The sequence below is a fragment of the Rhinoderma darwinii genome, chromosome 3 (assembly GCF_050947455.1).
Source record: "Rhinoderma darwinii isolate aRhiDar2 chromosome 3, aRhiDar2.hap1, whole genome shotgun sequence".
Classification (NCBI taxonomy): domain Eukaryota; kingdom Metazoa; phylum Chordata; class Amphibia; order Anura; family Rhinodermatidae; genus Rhinoderma; species Rhinoderma darwinii.
In genome coordinates, this window is record NC_134689.1 from 262,132,069 (window position 1) to 262,151,161 (window position 19,093).

Consider the following 19,093-nt stretch of genomic DNA (forward strand, 5'->3'; position numbering starts at 1 on the left):
ACTCCAAATATGGCTATTAGAATAAATTCCTGGATCAAAGTTCCATCTCCAGAATCTGGTACAAATATGATGAAATTTTATATTTTTCAAAAAAACACTTTTCAATGTGGCAGAGTTCAATCGTCGAACTGCTCTTACAGTAAAGAATCCCCGTCTGTGATGAGGTCCTTTAATTACCTTGCTTTCCCTTCTTTGCACGCATTCTAGTTCAGCAATGTCCTTCTCATACACAGGTGCTTAAAACTGTACACAATATTCCATGTATGGTCTAACCGGTGATTTATAGAAATGCAGAGTTTGTTGCATGAAATCATCTTAGAGGTCCAATTTCAACCTTAAGGACAAAAATAATATCTTGATTTTGCCTCTTTGTATTCCGATAGTCATAACTTTATTATTTTTCCGTCCTCATAGTCATATAAGGGCTTGTTTTTAGCGAGACAAGTTCTTGTTTTTAATGGCAGCATTTAATGTACCATATAATGTACTGAAAGAAAACTCTTTGTGGGGTGGAATGGAAAACACAAAAGCAATTTGTCCAATGCTTTTTGAGTAGTAAAAATTGCAAGTTTATTTTATTATTCAGGTTAATAGGATATCAATATGAATACACGTTTGCATGTATTTTCTACTGACGTGACGTGAATCTTTGGTGTAAAAGTGGCCGGTTAGCTCAGTTGGTTAGAGCGTAATGCTAATAACGCCAAGGTCATGGGTTCGATCACCGTACGGGCCATGGAAGCTCACTTTTGTTACATGCTTGTTACAGAGTTGAATAGTTGATAATATTGAAAAAAGGTCCATCAAATTCAACCTATAAATCTGCCGTGTTGATCCAGAGGAAGGCAAAAACTGTCTTGGAGTGCATTCCAATGTTGTCATTAGGGGAAAAATTCCTCCCTTACTCCAAATATGGCTATTAGAATAAATTCCTGGATCAAAGTTCCATCTCCAGAATCTGGTACAAATATGATGAAATTTTATATTTTTCAAAAAAACACTTTTCAATGTGGCAGAGTTCAATCGTCGAACTGCTCTTACAGTAAAGAATCCCCGTCTGTGATGAGGTCCTTTAATTACCTTGCTTTCCCTTCTTTGCACGCATTCTAGTTCAGCAATGTCCTTCTCATACACAGGTGCTCAAAACTGTACACAATATTCCATGTATGGTCTAACCGGTGATTTATAGAAATGCAGAGTTTGTTGCATGAAATCATCTTAGAGGTCCAATTTCAACCTTAAGGACAAAAATAATATCTTGATTTTGCCTCTTTGTATTCCGATAGTCATAACTTTATTATTTTTCCGTCCTCATAGTCATATAAGGGCTTGTTTTTAGCGAGACAAGTTCTTGTTTTTAATGGCAGCATTTAATGTACCATATAATGTACTGAAAGAAAACTCTTTGTGGGGTGGAATGGAAAACACAAAAGCAATTTGTCCAATGCTTTTTGAGTAGTAAAAATTGCAAGTTTATTTTATTATTCAGGTTAACAGGATATCAATATGAATACACGTTTGCATGTATTTTCTACTGACGTGACGTGAATCTTTGGTGTAAAAGTGGCCGGTTAGCTCAGTTGGTTAGAGCGTGGTGCTAATAACGCCAAGGTCACGGGTTCGATCCCCGTACGAGCCATGGAAGCTTACTTTTGTTACATGCTTGTTACAGAGTTGAATAGTTGATAATATTGAAAAAAGGTCCATCAAATTCAACCTATAAACCTGCTGTGTTGATCCAGAGGAAGGCAAAAACTGTCTTGGAGTGCATTCCAATGTTGTCATTAGGGGAAAAATTCCTCCCTTACTCCAAATATGGCTATTAGAATAAATTCCTGGATCAAAGTTCCATCTCCAGAATCTGGTACAAATATGATGAAATTTTATATTTTTCAAAAAAACACTTATCAATGTGGCAGAGAGTTCAATCGTCGAACTGCTCTTACAGTAAAGCATCCCCGTCTGTGATGAGGTCCTTTAATTACCTTGCTTTCCCTTCTTTGCACGCATTCTAGCTCAGCAATGTCCTTCTCATACACAGGTGCTCAAATTTGTACACAATATTCCATGTATGGTCTAACCGGTGATTTATAGAAATGCAGAGTTTGTTGCATGAAATCATCTTAGAGGTCCAATTTCAACCTTAAGGACAAAAATAATATCTTGATTTTGCCTCTTTGTATTCCGATAGTCATAACTTTATTATTTTTCCGTCCTCATAGTCATATAAGGGCTTGTTTTTAGCGAGACAAGTTCTTGTTTTTAATGGCAGCATTTAATGTACCATATAATGTACTGAAAGAAAACTCTTTGTGGGGTGGAATGGAAAACACAAAAGCAATTTGTCCAATGCTTTTTGAGTAGTAAAAATTGCAAGTTTATTTTATTATTCAGGTTAATAGGATATCAATATGAATACACGTTTGCATGTATTTTCTACTGATGTGACGTGAATCTTTGGTGTAAAAGTGGCCGGTTAGCTCAGTTGGTTAGAGCGTGGTGCTAATAACGCCAAGGTCACGGGTTAGGGCCATGGAAGCTCACTTTTGTTACATGCTTGTTACAAAGTTGAATAGTTGATAATATTGAAAAAAGGTCCATCAAATTCAACCTATAAACCTGCCGTGTTGATCCAGAGGAAGGCAAAAACTGTCTTGGAGTGCATTCCAATGTTGTCATTAGGGGAAAAATTCCTCCCTTACTCCAAATATGGCTATTAGAATAAATTCCTGGATCAAAGTTCCATCTCCAGAATCTGGTACAAATATGATGAAATTTTATATTTTTCAAAAAAACACTTTTCAATGTGGCAGAGAGTTCAATCGTCGAACTGCTCTTACAGTAAAGAATCCACGTCTGTGATGAGGTCCTTTAATTACCTTGCTTTCCCTTCTTTGCACGCATTCTAGTTCAGCAATGTCCTTCTCATACACAGGTGCTCAAATTTGTACACAATATTCCATGTATGGTCTAACCGGTGATTTATAGAAATGCAGAGTTTGTTGCATGAAATCATCTTAGAGGTCCAATTTCAACCTTAAGGACAAAAATAATATCTTGATTTTGCCTCTTTGTATTCCGATAGTCATAACTTTATTATTTTTCCGTCCTCATAGTCATATAAGGGCTTGTTTTTAGCGAGACAAGTTCTTGTTTTTAATGGCAGCATTTAATGTACCATATAATGTACTGAAAGAAAACTCTTTGTGGGGTGGAATGGAAAACACAAAAGCAATTTGTCCAATGCTTTTTGAGTAGTAAAAATTGCAAGTTTATTTTATTATTCAGGTTAATAGGATATCAATATGAATACACGTTTGCATGTATTTTCTACTGACGTGACGTGAATCTTTGGTGTAAAAGTGGCCGGTTAGCTCAGTTGGTTAGAGCGTGGTGCTAATAACGCCAAGGTCACGGGTTCGATCCCCGTACGGGCCATGGAAGCTCACTTTTGTTACATGCTTGTTACAGAGTTGAATAGTTGATAATATTGAAAAAAGGTCCATTAAATTCAACCTATAAACCTGCCGTGTTGATCCAGAGGAAGGCAAAAACTGTCTTGGAGTGCATTCCAATGTTGTCATTAGGGGAAAAATTCCTCCCTTACTCCAAATATGGCTATTAGAATAAATTCCTGGATCAAAGTTCCATCTCCAGAATCTGGTACAAATATGATGAAATTTTATATTTTTCAAAAAAACACTTATCAATGTGGCAGAGAGTTCAATCGTCGAACTGCTCTTACAGTAAAGAATCCCCGTCTGTGATGAGGTCCTTTAATTACCTTGCTTTCCCTTCTTTGCACGCATTCTAGTTCAGCAATGTCCTTCTCATACACAGGTGCTCAAAACTGTACACAATATTCCATGTATGGTCTAACCGGTGATTTATAGAAATGCAGAGTTTGTTGCATGAAATCATCTTAGAGGTCCAATTTCAACCTTAAGGACAAAAATAATATCTTGATTTTGCCTCTTTGTATTCCGATAGTCATAACTTTATTATTTTTCCGTCCTCATAGTCATATAAGGGCTTGTTTTTAGCGAGACAAGTTCTTGTTTTTAATGGCAGCATTTCATGTACCATATAATGTACTGAAAGAAAACTCTTTGTGGGGTGGAATGGAAATCACAAAAGCAATTTGTCCAATGCTTTTTGAGTAGTAAAAATTGCAAGTTTATTTTATTATTCAGGTTAATAGGATATCAATATGAATACACGTTTTGCATGTATTTTCTACTGACGTGACGTGAATCTTTGGTGTAAAAGTGGCCGGTTAGCTCAGTTGGTTAGAGCGTGGTGCTAATAACGCCAAGGTCACGGGTTCGATCCCCGTACGGGCTGTGGAAGCTCACTTTTGTTACATGCTTATTACAGAGTTGAATAGTTGATAATATTGAAAAAAAGGTCCATCAAATTCAACCTATAAACCTGCTGTGTTGATCCAGAGGAAGGCAAAAACTGTCTTGGAGTGCATTCCAATGTTGTCATTAGGGGAAAAATTCCTCCCTTACTCCAAATATGGCTATTAGAATAAATTCCTGGATCAAAGTTCCATCTCCAGAATCTGGTACAAATATGATGAAATTTTATATTTTTCAAAAAAACACTTTTCAATGTGGCAGAGAGTTCAATCGTCGAACTTCTCTTACAGTAAAGAATCCCCGTCTGTGATGAGGTCCTTTAATTACCTTGCTTTCCCTTCTTTGCACGCATTCTAGTTCAGCAATGTCCTTCTCATACACAGGTGCTCAAAACTGTACACAATATTCCATGTATGGTCTAACCGGTGATTTATAGAAATGCAGAGTTTGTTGCATGAAATCATCTTAGAGGTCCAATTTCAACCTTAACCCCTTAACGCTCCATGACCTACTATTAGGTCATGCTAACTGTAGCGTTCGCGCTCAGTGACCTAATAGTAGGTCATGGAGTAAACACGGCGCCGTTCGCGCGGGGCGCGTTCATGAGCTGTGATAGCTGCTGTTTCCGACAGCAGACTATCACTGCTCAATGTGCCGGGACCGATCGCGGAGCTCCCCCGCCGATTAACCCCTCAGAAGCCGCGTTCAATAGCGATCGCGGCTTCTTAGGGGTTAATCCGCCATCGCCGGCCTGCTAGACGATAGCGGCCGGCGATGGTGACTATGGCAACCGGACACCAAACAATGGCGTCCGGCTATGCCATAGACGGAAGCCTAGTGGGTCCTGACAACGTCAGGACCCACTATGCTTGCTGTCAGTGAGTAGCTGACAGTTCTAATACACTGCACTACGCATGTAGTGCAGTGTATTAGAATAGCGATCAGGGCCTCCTGCCCTCATGTCCCCTAGTGGGACAAAGTAATAAAGTAAAAAAAAAGTTCAAAAAAGATGTGTAAAAATAAGAAAATAAAAGTTTTAAAAGTAATAAAAGTAAAAGTCCCACTTTTTCCCTTATCAGTCATTTATTATTAATAAAAAAATATAAACAAACAAATAAACTATACATAATTGGTATCGCCGTGTCCGTAACGGCCTGAACTACAAAACTATTTTGTTATTTATCCCGCACGGTGAACGCCGTAAAAAAAAATATTAATAAACCGTACCACAATCACAATTGTTTGGTCACTTCACCTCCCAAAAAATGGAATAAAAAGAGATCAAAAAGTCGCATGTACCGAAAAATGGTCCTGATTGAAACTACAGTTCGTTACGCAAAAAATAAGTCCTCGCACGGCTTTATTGATTGAAAAATAAAAACGTTATGGCTCTTAGAATAAGGTAACACAAAAAGTGAATGATTGTTTACAAAACGTATTTTATTGTGCAAACGCCATAAGACATAAAAAAAAACTATAAACATCTGGTATCGCCGTAATCGTATCGCCCCGCAGAATAAAGTGAATATGTCATTTATAGCGCACGGTGAACGCGGTAAAAAAAAAAGTATACAAAAACAATAGTAGAATTGCTGTTTATTAGTCACCACGCCACTTAAAAATGGAATAAAAACTGATCAAAAAGCCACATGCACCCCAAGAAAACTACAATGGATTCCTCAAGGAGTCTAGTTTCCAAATTGGGTTCACTTTTGTGGGGTTTCCAATGTTTTGGCACCACAAGACCTCTTCAAACCGGACATGGTGCCTAATAAAAAAGAGGGCTCAAAATCCGCTAGGTGCTCCTTTGCTTCGGAGGCCGGTGCTTCAGTCCATTACCGCCCGAGGGCCACATGTGGGATATTTCTCTAAACTGCAGAATCTGGGCAATACGTATTAAGTTGCGTTTCACTGATAAATCCTTTTGTGTTATAAAAAAAATGGTATAAAAAGAGTAAATTTCACCTCTACTTTGCTCTAAATTTCTGTGAAACACCTAAAGGGTTCATAAACTTTCTAAATGCTGTTGTGAATACTTTGAGGGGTCTAGTTTCTAAAATGGGGTGTTTGATAGGGGTTTCTAATATATGGGCCCCTCAAAGCAACTTCAGAAATGAACTGGAACCTAAAAAAATAAATAAATGAGGCAATACTTCGCTTCTCACATTATACTGATAATGAGCCGTGCCCACCCCGAGATTACCCCAGTTTTGACCGTTTGTATAAACGGAGACCCCTATTAGACCGTTCTAGTGCCCGGTTTTCCCAAGCATACACCCCCGAGAAGTGTTTTTCTATTGATGAGTCCTTGGTACATTTTAAAGGGAGGGTTCAATTCCGCCAGTACCTGCCGGGTAAGAGGGCAAGGTATGGCGTGAAGATGTATAAGCTGTGAGAGGGCATCAGGGTATACCTACAGATTTAGGATATATGAAGGAAAGGCCACCCCCAAACCAGACTGCATCCTGGACTACAATAGGTACATGGGAGGGATGGACTTGTCAAATCAAGTCCTGAAGCCCTACAGCGCCATGCGGTGTGGTATAAGAAGCTGGCCGGGCACATCATACAGATGGCTTTGTACAATGCGTACGTGCTACGTCGATGTGCAGGCCAGAGGGGAACTTTCCTGGAATTTCAAGATCTAATCTTTAGGGACCAGGAAGGGGGGGTACCCAGTACTTCTGGAAGCGAGGCCACACGCATCGTACCAGGGCAACACTTTCAAGGAGAAGTTCCCCAAACCGGTGGAAAGGGAAAGAGTCAAAAGAGGTGCAGAGTCTGCTATAAGAGGGGGATAAGGAAGAACACAATATACCAATGTGACACGTGTCCCGAAAAACCAGGGCTCTGTATAAAAGATTGTTTTAAAATGTATCATACATCCCTTGATTTTTAATTTACCCTGATGCACTCCGCACAGCTTACCCCCCTCATCTTTCCCTTCTGAGCCCTGCCGTATGCCCAGGCAGCTGATAACAGCCACATGTAGGGTCTTGCCGTACCCAGGAGAACCCACATTACAATTTAAGGGGTGTATATCTCCGGTGGCGCATGCTGGGCACACTATATTGGACACTGACATGCCATATATATATATTAAATTGCAAATCTCACACTGCACCATCTGCTGCGCATTATCTTTTACACAGTACCTGTGGGGTCAAAATGCTCACTACACCTCTAGATGAATGTCTTAAAGGGTGTAGTTTTTAAAATGGGGTCACTTCTCGGGGTTTCAACTGTACTGGTACCTCAGGGGCTTCTGCATACATGACTTAGCACCAGAAAAGCTCCAGTAGGCCAAATGGTGGTCCTTTCCTTCTGAGCCCTCCCATGGGCCCAAACGGCAGTTTATCACCACAAATGGGGTATTGCCGCACTAAGGACAAATTGGGCAACAAAATGGGGTATGTTGTTCCTTGTGAAAATAAGAAAATGTGATCAAAAATGACATCTTATTGGAAAAAATATCATTTTTTTCATTTCACAGCCCAATTCAAATAGGTGCTGTGAAAAAACTGTGCGGTCAAAATGATAACAAAAACCATAAATGAATTCCTTGAGGGGTGTAATTTCCAAAATGGGGTCACTTCTGGTGGGTTTCCATTGTTTTGATACCTCAACACCTCTTCAAACCTGGCATGCTGCCTAAAATATATTGTAATAAAAAAGAGGCCTCAAAATGCACTAGGTGCTTCTTTGCTTCTGGGGCTTGTGTTTTAGTCCACGAGCGCAGTAGGGCCACATGTGGGACATTTCTAAAAACTGCAGAATCTGGACAATACATATTTAGTAGTGTTTCTCTGGTAAAACCTTCTCTGTTACTAAAAAAAAATTGAATAAAATTGAAATTCAGCAGAAAAAATGAAATTTGCAAATTTCATTTCCACCTTGCTTTAATTCCTGTGAAATGCCTGAAGGGTTAAAAAACTTTCTATATGCTGTTTTGAATACTTTGAGGGGTCTAGTTTTTAAAATGGGGTGTTTTATGGGGGTTTCTAATACATAGGCCCCTCAAATCCACTTCAGAACTGAACTGGCACCTTCAAAAAAAGGCTTTTGAAATTTTCTTAAGAATATGAGAAATTGCTGTTTATGTTCTAAGCCTTGTAACGTCCGAGAAAAATAAAATAATGTTCAAAAAACGATGCCAATCTAAAGTAGACATATGGGAAGTGTGAACTAGTAACTATTTTGGGTGGTATAACCGTCTGTTTTTCAAGCAGATGCATTTAAATTCTGAAAAATGCTATTTTTTGTAAATTTTCTCTAAATTTTGCAATTTTTCACAAATAAAGACTGAATATATCGACCAAATTTTACCACGAACATGAAGCCCAAAGTGTCACGAGAAAACAATCTCAGAATCGCTTAGATAGGTTTAAGCATTCCGACGTTATTACCACATAAAGTGAAATATGTCAGATTTGAAAAATGGGCTCTGAGCCTTAAGGCCCAAACTAGGCTGCGTCCTTAAGGGGTTAAGGACAAAAATAATATCTTGATTTTGCCTCTTTGTATTCCGATAGTCATAACTTTATTATTTTTCCGTCCTCATAGTCATATAAGGGCTTGTTTTTAGCGAGACAAGTTCTTGTTTTTAATGGCAGCATTTAATGTACCATATAATGTACTGAAAGAAAACTCTTTGTGGGGTGGAATGGAAAACACAAAAGCAATTTGTCCAATGCTTTTTGAGTAGTAAAAATTTCAAGTTTATTTTATTATTCAGGTTAATAGGATATCAATATGAATACACGTTTGCATGTATTTTCTACTGACGTGACGTGAATCTTTGGTGTAAAAGTGGCCGGTTAGCTCAGTTGGTTAGAGCGTGGTGCTAATAACGCCAAGGTCACGGGTTCGATCCCCGTACGGGCCATGGAAGCTCACTTTTGTTACATGCTTGTTACAGAGTTGAATAGTTGATAATATTGAAAAAAGGTCCATCAAATTCAACCTATAAACCTGCAGTGTTGATCCAGAGGAAGGCAAAAACTGTCTTGGAGTGCATTCCAATGTTGTCATTAGGGGAAAAATTCCTCCCTTACTCCAAATATGGCTATTAGAATAAATTCCTGGATCAAAGTTCCATCTCCAGAATCTGGTACAAATATGATGAAATTTTATATTTTTCAAAAAAACACTTTTCAATGTGGCAGAGAGTTCAATCGTCGAACTGCTCTTACAGTAAAGAATCCCCGTCTGTGATGAGGTCCTTTAATTACCTTGCTTTCCCTTCTTTGCACGCATTCTAGTTCAGCAATGTCCTTCTCATACACAGGTGCTCAAAACTGTACACAATATTCCATGTATGGTCTAACCGGTGATTTATAGAAATGCAGAGTTTGTTGCATGAAATCATCTTAGAGGCCCAATTTTAACCTTAAGGACAAAAATAATATCTTGATTTTGCCTCTTTGTATTCCGATAGTCATAACTTTATTATTTTTCCGTCCTATTTATATTTTAAATTTTATATTTTTCAAAAAAACACTTTTCAATGTGGCAGAGAGTTCAATCGTAGAACTTCTCTTACAGTAAAGAATCCCCGTCTGTGATGAGGTCCTTTAATTACCTTGCTTTCCCTTCTTTGCACGCATTCTAGTTCAGCAATGTCCTTCTCATACACAGGTGCTCAAAACTGTACACAATATTCCATGTATGGTCTAACCGGTGATTTATAGAAATGCAGAGTTTATTGCATGAAATCATCTTAGAGGTCCAATTTCAACCTTAAGGACAAAAATAATATCTTGATTTTGCCTCTTTGTATTCCGATAGTCATAACTTTATTATTTTTCCGTCCTCATAGTCATATAAGGGCTTGTTTTTAGCGAGACAAGTTCTTGTTTTTAATGGCAGCATTTAATGTACCATATAATGTACTGAAAGAAAACTCTTTGTGGGGTGGAATGGAAAACACAAAAGCAATTTGTCCAATGCTTTTTGAGTAGTAAAAATTGCAAGTTTATTTTATTATTCAGGTTAATAGGATATCAATATGAATACACGTTTGCATGTATTTTCTACTGACGTGACGTGAATCTTTGGTGTAAAAGTGGCCGGTTAGCTCAGTTGGTTAGAGCGTGGTGCTAATAACGCCAAGGTCACGGGTTCGATCCCCGTACGGGCCATGATGCTCACTTTTGTTACATGCTTGTTACAAAGTTGAATAGTTGATAATATTGAAAAAAGGTCCATCAAATTCAACCTATAAACCTGCCGTGTTGATCCAGAGGAAGGCAAAAACTGTCTTGGAGTGCATTCCAATGTTGTCATTAGGGGAAAAATTCCTCCCTTACTCCAAATATGGCTATTAGAATAAATTCCTGGATCAAAGTTCCATCTCCAGAATCTGGTACAAATATGATGAAATTTTATATTTTTCAAAAAAACACTTTTCAATGTGGCAGAGAGTTCAATCGTCGAACTGCTCTTACAGTAAAGAATCCCCGTCTGTGATGAGGTCCTTTAATTACCTTGCTTTCCCTTCTTTGCACGCATTCTAGTTCAGCAATGTCCTTCTCATACACAGGTGCTCAAAACTGTACACAATATTCCATGTATGGTCTAACCGGTGATTTATAGAAATGCAGAGTTTGTTGCATGAAATCATCTTAGAGGTCCAATTTCAACCTTAAGGACAAAAATAATATCTTGATTTTGCCTCTTTGTATTCCGATAGTCATAACTTTATTATTTTTCCGTCCTCATAGTCATATAAGGGCTTGTTTTTAGCGAGACAAGTTCTTGTTTTTAATGGCAGCATTTAATGTACCATATAATGTACTGAAAGAAAACTCTTTGTGGGGTGGAATGGAAAACACAAAAGCAATTTGTCCAATGCTTTTTGAGTAGTAAAAATTGCAAGTTTATTTTATTATTCAGGTTAATAGGATATCAATATGAATACACGTTTGCATGTATTTTCTACTGACGTGACGTGAATCTTTGGTGTAAAAGTGGCCGGTTAGCTCAGTTGGTTAGAGTGTGGTGCTAATAACGCCAAGGTCACGGGTTTGATCCCTGTACGGGCCATGGAAGCTCACTTTTGTTACAGAGTTGAATAGTTGATAATATTGAAAAAAGGTCCATCAAATTCAACCTATAAACATGCCGTGTTGATCCAGAGGAAGGCAAAAACTGTCTTGGAGTGCATTCCAATGTTGTCATTAGGGGAAAAATTCCTCCCTTACTCCAAATATGGCTATTAGAATAAATTCCTGGATCAAAGTTCCATCTCCAGAATCTGGTACAAATATGATGAAATTTTATATTTTTCAAAAAAACACTTTTCAATGTGGCAGAGAGTTCAATCGTCGAACTGCTCTTACAGTAAAGAATCCCCGTCTGTGATGAGGTCCTTTAATTACCTTGCTTTCCCTTCTTTGCACGCATTCTAGTTCAGCAATGTCCTTCTCATACACAGGTGCTCAAAACTGTACACAATATTCCATGTATGGTCTAACCGGTGATTTATAGAAATGCAGAGTTTGTTGCATGAAATCATCTTAGAGGTCCAATTTCAACCTTAAGGACAAAAATAATATCTTGATTTTGCCTCTTTGTATTCCGATAGTCATAACTTTATTATTTTTCCGTCCTCATAGTCATATAAGGGCTTGTTTTTAGCGAGACAAGTTCTTGTTTTTAATGGCAGCATTTAATGTACCATATAATGTACTGAAAGAAAACTCTTTGTGGAGTGGAATGGAAATCACAAAAGCAATTTGTCCAATGCTTTTTGAGTAGTAAAAATTGCAAGTTTATTTTGTTATTCAGGTTAATAGGATATCAATATGAATACACGTTTTGCATGTATTTTCTACTGACGTGAAGTGAATCTTTGGTGTAAAAGTGGCCGGTTAGCTCAGTTGGTTAGAGCGTGGTGCTAATAACGCCAAGGTCATGGGTTCGATCCCCGTACGGGCCATGGAAGCTCACATTTGTTACAGAGTTGAATAGTTGATAATATTGAAAAAAGGTCCATCAAATTCAACCTATAAACCTGCCGTGTTGATCCAGAGGAAGGCAAAAACTGTCTTGGAGTGCATTCCAATGTTGTCATTAGGGGAAAAATTTCTCCCTTGCTCTAAATATGGCTATTAGAATAAATTCCTGGATCAAAGTTCCATCTCCAGAATCTGGTACAAATATCATGAAATTTTATATTTTTCAAAAAAACACTTTTCAATGTGGCAGAGAGTTCAATCGTCGAACTGCTCTTACAGTAAAGAATCCCCGTCTGTGATGAGGTCCTTTAATTACCTTGCTTTCCCTTCTTTGCACGCATTCTAGTTCAGCAATGTCCTTCTCATACACAGGTGCTTAAAACTGTACACAATATTCCATGTATGGTGTAACCGGTGATTTATAGAAATGCAGAGTTTGTTGCATGAAATCATCTTAGAGGTCCAATTTCAACCTTAAGGACAAAAATAATATCTTGATTTTGCCTCTTTGTATTCCGATAGTCATAACTTTATTATTTTTCCGTCCTCATAGTCATATAAGGGCTTGTTTTTAGCGAGACAAGTTCTTGTTTTTAATTGCAGCATTTAATGTACCATATAATGTACTGAAAGAAAACTCTTTGTGGGGTGGAATGGAAAACACAAAAGCAATTTGTCCAATGCTTTTTGAGTAGTAAAAATTGCAAGTTTATTTTATTATTCAGGTTAATAGGATATCAATATGAATACACGTTTGCATGTATTTTCTACTGACGTGACGTGAATCTTTGGTATAAAAGTGGCCGGTTAGCTCAGTTGGTTAGAGCGTGGTGCTAATAACGCCAAGGTCACGGGTTCGAGCCATGGAAGCTCACTTTTGTTACATGCTTGTTGAATAGTTGAATAGTTGATAATATTGAAAAAAGGTCCATCAAATTCAACCTATAAACCTGCCGTGTTGATCCAGAGGAAGGCAAAAACTGTCTTGGAGTGCATTCCAATTTTCTCTTTAGGGAAAAAATTCCTCCCTTACTCCAAATATGGCTATTAGAATAAATTCCTGGATCAAAGTCCCATCTCCATAATCTGGTACAAATATGATGAAATTTTATATTTTTCAAAAAAACACTTTTCAATGTGGCAGAGAGTTCAATCGTCGAACTGCTCTTACAGTAAAGAATCCCCGTCTGTGATGAGGTCCTTTAATTACCTTGCTTTCCCTTCTTTGCACGCATTCTAGTTCAGCAATGTCCTTCTCATACACAGGTGCTCAAAACTGTACACAATATTCCATGTATGGTCTAACCGGTGATTTATAGAAATGCAGAGTTTGTTGCATGAAATCATCTTAGAGGTCCAATTTCAACCTTAAGGACAAAAATAATATCTTGATTTTGCCTCTTTGTATTCCGATAGTCATAACTTTATTATTTTTCCGTCCTCATAGTCATATAAGGGCTTGTTTTTAGCGAGACAAGTTCTTGTTTTTAATGGCAGCATTTAATGTACCATATAATGTACTAAAAGAAAACTCTTTATGGGGTGGAATGGAAAACACAAAAGCAATTTGTCCAATGCTTTTTGAGTAGTAAAAATTGCAAGTTTATTTTATTATTCAGGTTAATAGGATATCAATATGAATACACGTTTGCATGTATTTTCTACTGACGTGACGTGAATCTTTGGTGTAAAAGTGGCCGGTTAGCTCAGTTGGTTAGAGCGTGGTGCTAATAACGCCAAGGTCACGGGTTTGATCCCCGTACGGGCCATGGAAGCTCACTTTTGTTACATGCTTGTTGAATAGTTGATAATATTGAAAAAAGGTCCATCAAATTCAACCTATAAACCTGCCGTGTTGATCCAGAGGAAGGCAAAAACTGTCTTGGAGTGCATTCCAATGTTGTCATTAGGGGAAAAATTCCTCCCTTACTCCAAATATGGCTATTAGAATAAATTCCTGGATCAAAGTTCCATCTCCAGAATCTGGTACAAATATGATGAAATTTTATATTTTTCAAAAAAACACTTTTCAATGTGGCAGAGAGTTCAATCGTCGAACTGCTCTTACAGTAAAGAATCCCCGTCTGTGATGAGGTCCTTTAATTACCTTGCTTTCCCTTCTTTGCACGCATTCTAGTTCAGCAATGTCCTTCTCATACACAGGTGCTCAAAACTGTACACAATATTCCATGTATGGTCTAACCGGTGATTTATAGAAATGCAGAGTTTGTTGCATGAAATCATCTTAGAGGTCCAACTTCAACCTTAAGGACAAAAATAATATCTTGATTTTGCCTCTTTGTATTCCGATAGTCATAACTTTATTATTTTTCCGTCCTCATAGTTATATAAGGGCTTGTTTTTAGCGAGACAAGTTCTTGTTTTTAATGGCAGCATTTAATGTACCATATAATGTACTGAAAGAAAACTCTTTGTGGGGTGGAATGGAAAACACAAAAGCAATTTGTCCAATTCTTTTTGAGTAGTAAAAATTGCAAGTTTATTTTATTATTCAGGTTAATAGGATATCAATATGAATACACGTTTGCATGTATTTTCTACTGACGTGACGTGAATCTTTGGTGTAAAAGTGGCCGGTTAGCTCAGTTGGTTAGAGCGTGGTGCTAATAACGCCAAGGTCACGGGTTCGATCCCCGTACGAGCCACTTTTGTTACATGCTTGTTACAGAGTTGAATAGTTGATAATATTGAAAAAAGGTCCATCAAATTCAACCTATAAACCTGCCGTGTTGATCCAGAGGAAGGCAAAAACTACTCAAACTCTGTGATGAGGTCCTTTAATTACCTTGCTTTCCCTTCTTTGCACGCATTCTAGTTCAGCAATGTCCTTCTCATACACAGGTGCTTAAAACTGTACACAATATTCCATGTATGGTCTAACCGGTGATTTATAGAAATGCAGAGTTTGTTGCATGATATCATCTTAGAGGTTCAATTTCAACCTTAAGGACAAAAATAATATCTTGATTTTGCCTCTTTGTATTCCGATAGTCATAACTTTATTATTTTTCCGTCCTCATAGTCATATAAGGGCTTGTTTTTAGCGAGACAAGTTCTTGTTTTTAATGGCAGCATTTAATGTACCATATAATGTACTGAAAGAAAACTCTTTGTGGGGTGGAATGGAAAACACAAAAGCAATTTGTCCAATGCTTTTTGAGTAGTAAAAATTGCAAGTTTATTTTATTATTCAGGTTAATAGGATATCAATATGAATACACGTTTGCATGTATTTTCTACTGACGTGACGTGAATCTTTGGTGTAAAAGTGGCTGGTTAGCTTAGTTGGTAGGAGCGTGGTGCTAATAACGCCAAGGTCACGGGTTCGATCCCCGTATGGGCCATGGAAGCTCACTTTTGTTACATGCTTGTTACAGAGTTGAATAGTTGATAATATTGAAAAAAGTTCCATCAAATTCAACCTATAAACCTGCCGTGTTGATCCAGAGGAAGGCAAAAACTGTCTTGGAGTGCATTCCAATTTTCTCATTAGGGGAAAAATTCCTCCCTTACTCCAAATATGGCTATTAGAATAAATTCCTGGATCAAAGTTCCATCTCCAGAATCTGGTACAAATATGATGAAATTTTATATTTTTCAAAAATACACTTTTCAATGTGGCAGAGAGTTCAATCGTCGAACTGCTCTTACAGTAAAGAATCCCCGTCTGTGATGAGCTAGTTTAATTACCTTGCTTTCCCTTCTTTGCACGCATTCTAGTTCAGCAATGTCCTTCTCATACACAGGTGCTTAAAACTGTACACAATATTCCATGTATGGTCTATTCAACCTATAAACCTGCTGTGTTGATCCAGAGGAAGGCAAAAACTGTCTTGGAGTGCATTCCAATGTTGTCATTAGGGGAAAAATTCCTCCCTTACTCCAAATATGGCTATTAGAATAAATTCCTGGATCAAAGTTCCATCTCCAGAATCTGGTACAAATATGATGAAATTTTATATTTTTCAAAAAAACACTTTTCAATGTGGCAGAGAGTTCAATCGTCGAACTGCTATTACAGTAAAGAATCCCCGTCTGTGATGAGGTCCTTTAATTACCTTGCTTTCCCTTCTTTGCACGCATTCTAGTTCAGCAATGTCCTTCTCATACACAGGTGCTTAAAACTGTACACAATATTCCATGTATGGTGTAACCGGTGATTTATAGAAATGCAGAGTTTGTTGCATGAAATCATCTTAGAGGTTCAATTTCAACCTTAAGGACAAAAATAATATCTTGATTTTGCCTCTTTGTATTCCTATAGTCATAACTTTATTATTTTTCCATCCTCATAGTCATATAAGGGCTTGTTTTTAGCGAGACAAGTTCTTGTTTTTAATGGCAGCATTTAATGTACCATATAATGTACTGAAAGAAAACTCTTTGTGGGGTGGAATGGAAAGCACAAAAGCAATTTGTCCAATGCTTTTTGAGTAGTAAAAATTGCAAGTTTATTTTATTATTCAGGTTAATAGGATATCAATATGAATACACGTTTGCATGTATTTTCTACTGACGTGACGTGAATCTTTGGTGTAAAAGTGGCTGGTTAGCTCAGTTGGTTAGAGTGTGGTGCTAATAACGCCAAGGTCACGGGTTCGATCCCCGTACGGGCCGTGGAAGCTCACTTTTGTTACATGCTTGTTACAGAGTTGAATAGTTGATAATATTGAAAAAAGGTCCATCAAATTCAACCTATAAACCTGCAGTGTTGATCCAGAGGAAGGCAAAAACTGTCTTGGAGTGCATTCCAATGTTGTCATTAGGGGAAAAATTCCTCCCTTACTCCAAATATGGCTATTAGAATAAATTCCTGGATCAAAGTTCCATCTCCAGAATCTGGTACAAATATGATGACATTTTATATTTTTCAAAAAAACACTTTTCAATGTGGCAGAGAGTTCAATCGTCGAACTTCTCTTACAGTAAAGAATCCCCGTCTGTGATGAGGTCCTTTAATTACCTTGCTTTCCCTTCTTTGCACGCATTCTAGTTCAGCAATGTCCTTCTCATACACAGGTGCTTAAAACTGTACACAATATTCCATGTATGGTCTAACCGGTGATTTATAGAAATGCAGAGTTTGTTGCATGAAATCATCTTAGAGGTCTAATTTCAACCTTAATGACAAAAATAATATCTTGATTTTGCCTCTTTGTATTCCGATAGTCATAACTTTATTATTTTTCCGTCCTCATAGTCATATAAGGGCTTGTTTTTAGCGAGACAAGTTCTTGTTTTTAATGGCAGCATTTAATGTACCATATAATGTACTGAAAGAAAACACTTTGTGGGGTGGAATGGAAAACACAAAAGCAATTTGTCCAATGCTTTTTGAGTAGTAAAAATTGCAAGTTTATTTTATTATTCAGGTTAACAGGATATCAATATGAATACACGTTTGCATGTATTTTCTACTGACGTGACGTGAATCTTTGTTGTAAAAGTGTCCGGTTAGCTCAGTTGGTTAGAGAGTGGTGCTAATAACGCCAAGGTCACGGGTTCGATCCCCGCATCGGCCATGGAAGCTCACTTTTGTTACATGCTTGTTACAGAGTTGAATAGTTGATAATATTGAAAAAAGGTCCATCAAATTCAACCTATAAACCTGCCGTGTTGATCCAGAGGAAGGCAAAAACTGTCTTGGAGTGCATTCCAATGTTGTCATTAGGGGAAAAATTCCTCCCTTACTCCAAATATGGCTATTAGAATAAATTCCTGGATCAAAGTTCCATCTCCAGAATCTGGTACAAATATGATGAAATTTTATATTTTTCAAAAAAACACTTTTCAATGTGGCAGAGTTCAATCGTCGAACTGCTCTTACAGTAAAGAATCCCCGTCTGTGATGAGGTCCTTTAATTACCTTGCTTTCCCTTCTTTGCACGCATTCTAGTTCAGCAATGTCCTTCTCATACACAGGTGCTCAAAACTGTACACAATATTCCATGTATGGTCTAACCGGTGATTTATAGAAATGCAGAGTTTGTTGCATGAAATCATCTTAGAGGTCCAATTTCAACCTTAAGGACAAAAATAATATCTTGATTTTGCCTCTTTGTATTCCGATAGTCATAACTTTATTATTTTTCCGTCCTCATAGTCATATAAGGGCTTGTTTTTAGCGAGACAAGTTCTTGTTTTTAATGGCAGCATTTAATGTACCATATAATGTACTGAAAGAAAACTCTTTGTGGCGTGGAATGGAAAACACAAAAGCAATTTGTCCAATGCTTTTTGAGTAGTAAAAATTGCAAATTTATTTTATTATTCAGGTTAATAGGATATCAATATGAATACACGTTTGCATGTATTTTCTACTGACGTGACGTGAATGTTTGGTGTAAAAGTGGCCGGTTAGCTCAGTTGGTTAGAGTGTGGTGCTAATAACGCCAAGGTCACGGGTTCGATCCCCGTACGGGCCATGGAAGCTCACTTTTGTTACATGCTTGTTACATGCTTGTTACATGCTTGTTACATGCTTGTTACAGAGTTGAATAGTTGATATTATTGAAAAAAGGTCCATCAAATTCAACCTATAAACCTGCCGTGTTGATCCAGAGGAAGGCAAAAACTGTCTTGGAGTGCATTCCAATGTTGTCATTAGGGGAAAAAGTCCTCCCTTACTTCAAATATGGCTATTAGAATAAATTCCTGGATCAAAGTTCCATCTCCAGAATCTGGTACAAATATGATGAAATTTTATATTTTTCAAAAAAACACTTTTCAATGTGGCAGAGAGTTCAATCG

At 37.6% G+C, this 19,093-nt stretch overlaps 10 non-coding genes across 10 annotated transcripts; all 10 read left to right on the top strand.

Moving 5' to 3' along the window:
- The first annotated feature begins 1,565 nt into the window (after positions 1-1,565).
- On the top strand, positions 1,566-1,639 carry TRNAI-AAU (transfer RNA isoleucine (anticodon AAU)). The gene has a single exon. It is a non-coding gene; the product is annotated as a tRNA-Ile (tRNA).
- A 1,725-nt stretch (positions 1,640-3,364) lies between these two features.
- On the top strand, positions 3,365-3,438 carry TRNAI-AAU (transfer RNA isoleucine (anticodon AAU)). Its single transcript has one exon. It is a non-coding gene; the product is annotated as a tRNA-Ile (tRNA).
- An 832-nt stretch (positions 3,439-4,270) lies between these two features.
- TRNAI-AAU (transfer RNA isoleucine (anticodon AAU)) lies at positions 4,271-4,344 on the top strand. The gene has a single exon. It is a non-coding gene; the product is annotated as a tRNA-Ile (tRNA).
- Positions 4,345-9,175: 4,831 nt separating this feature from the next.
- On the top strand, positions 9,176-9,249 carry TRNAI-AAU (transfer RNA isoleucine (anticodon AAU)). The gene has a single exon. It is a non-coding gene; the product is annotated as a tRNA-Ile (tRNA).
- Positions 9,250-10,430: 1,181 nt separating this feature from the next.
- On the top strand, positions 10,431-10,504 carry TRNAI-AAU (transfer RNA isoleucine (anticodon AAU)). Its single transcript has one exon. It is a non-coding gene; the product is annotated as a tRNA-Ile (tRNA).
- A 1,725-nt stretch (positions 10,505-12,229) lies between these two features.
- On the top strand, positions 12,230-12,303 carry TRNAI-AAU (transfer RNA isoleucine (anticodon AAU)). The gene has a single exon. It is a non-coding gene; the product is annotated as a tRNA-Ile (tRNA).
- A 1,714-nt stretch (positions 12,304-14,017) lies between these two features.
- Positions 14,018-14,091, top strand: TRNAI-AAU (transfer RNA isoleucine (anticodon AAU)). Its single transcript has one exon. It is a non-coding gene; the product is annotated as a tRNA-Ile (tRNA).
- Positions 14,092-14,914: 823 nt separating this feature from the next.
- TRNAI-AAU (transfer RNA isoleucine (anticodon AAU)) lies at positions 14,915-14,988 on the top strand. The gene has a single exon. It is a non-coding gene; the product is annotated as a tRNA-Ile (tRNA).
- Positions 14,989-16,886: 1,898 nt separating this feature from the next.
- Positions 16,887-16,960, top strand: TRNAI-AAU (transfer RNA isoleucine (anticodon AAU)). Its single transcript has one exon. It is a non-coding gene; the product is annotated as a tRNA-Ile (tRNA).
- Positions 16,961-18,694: 1,734 nt separating this feature from the next.
- Positions 18,695-18,768, top strand: TRNAI-AAU (transfer RNA isoleucine (anticodon AAU)). Its single transcript has one exon. It is a non-coding gene; the product is annotated as a tRNA-Ile (tRNA).
- Positions 18,769-19,093: the final 325 nt, after the last annotated feature.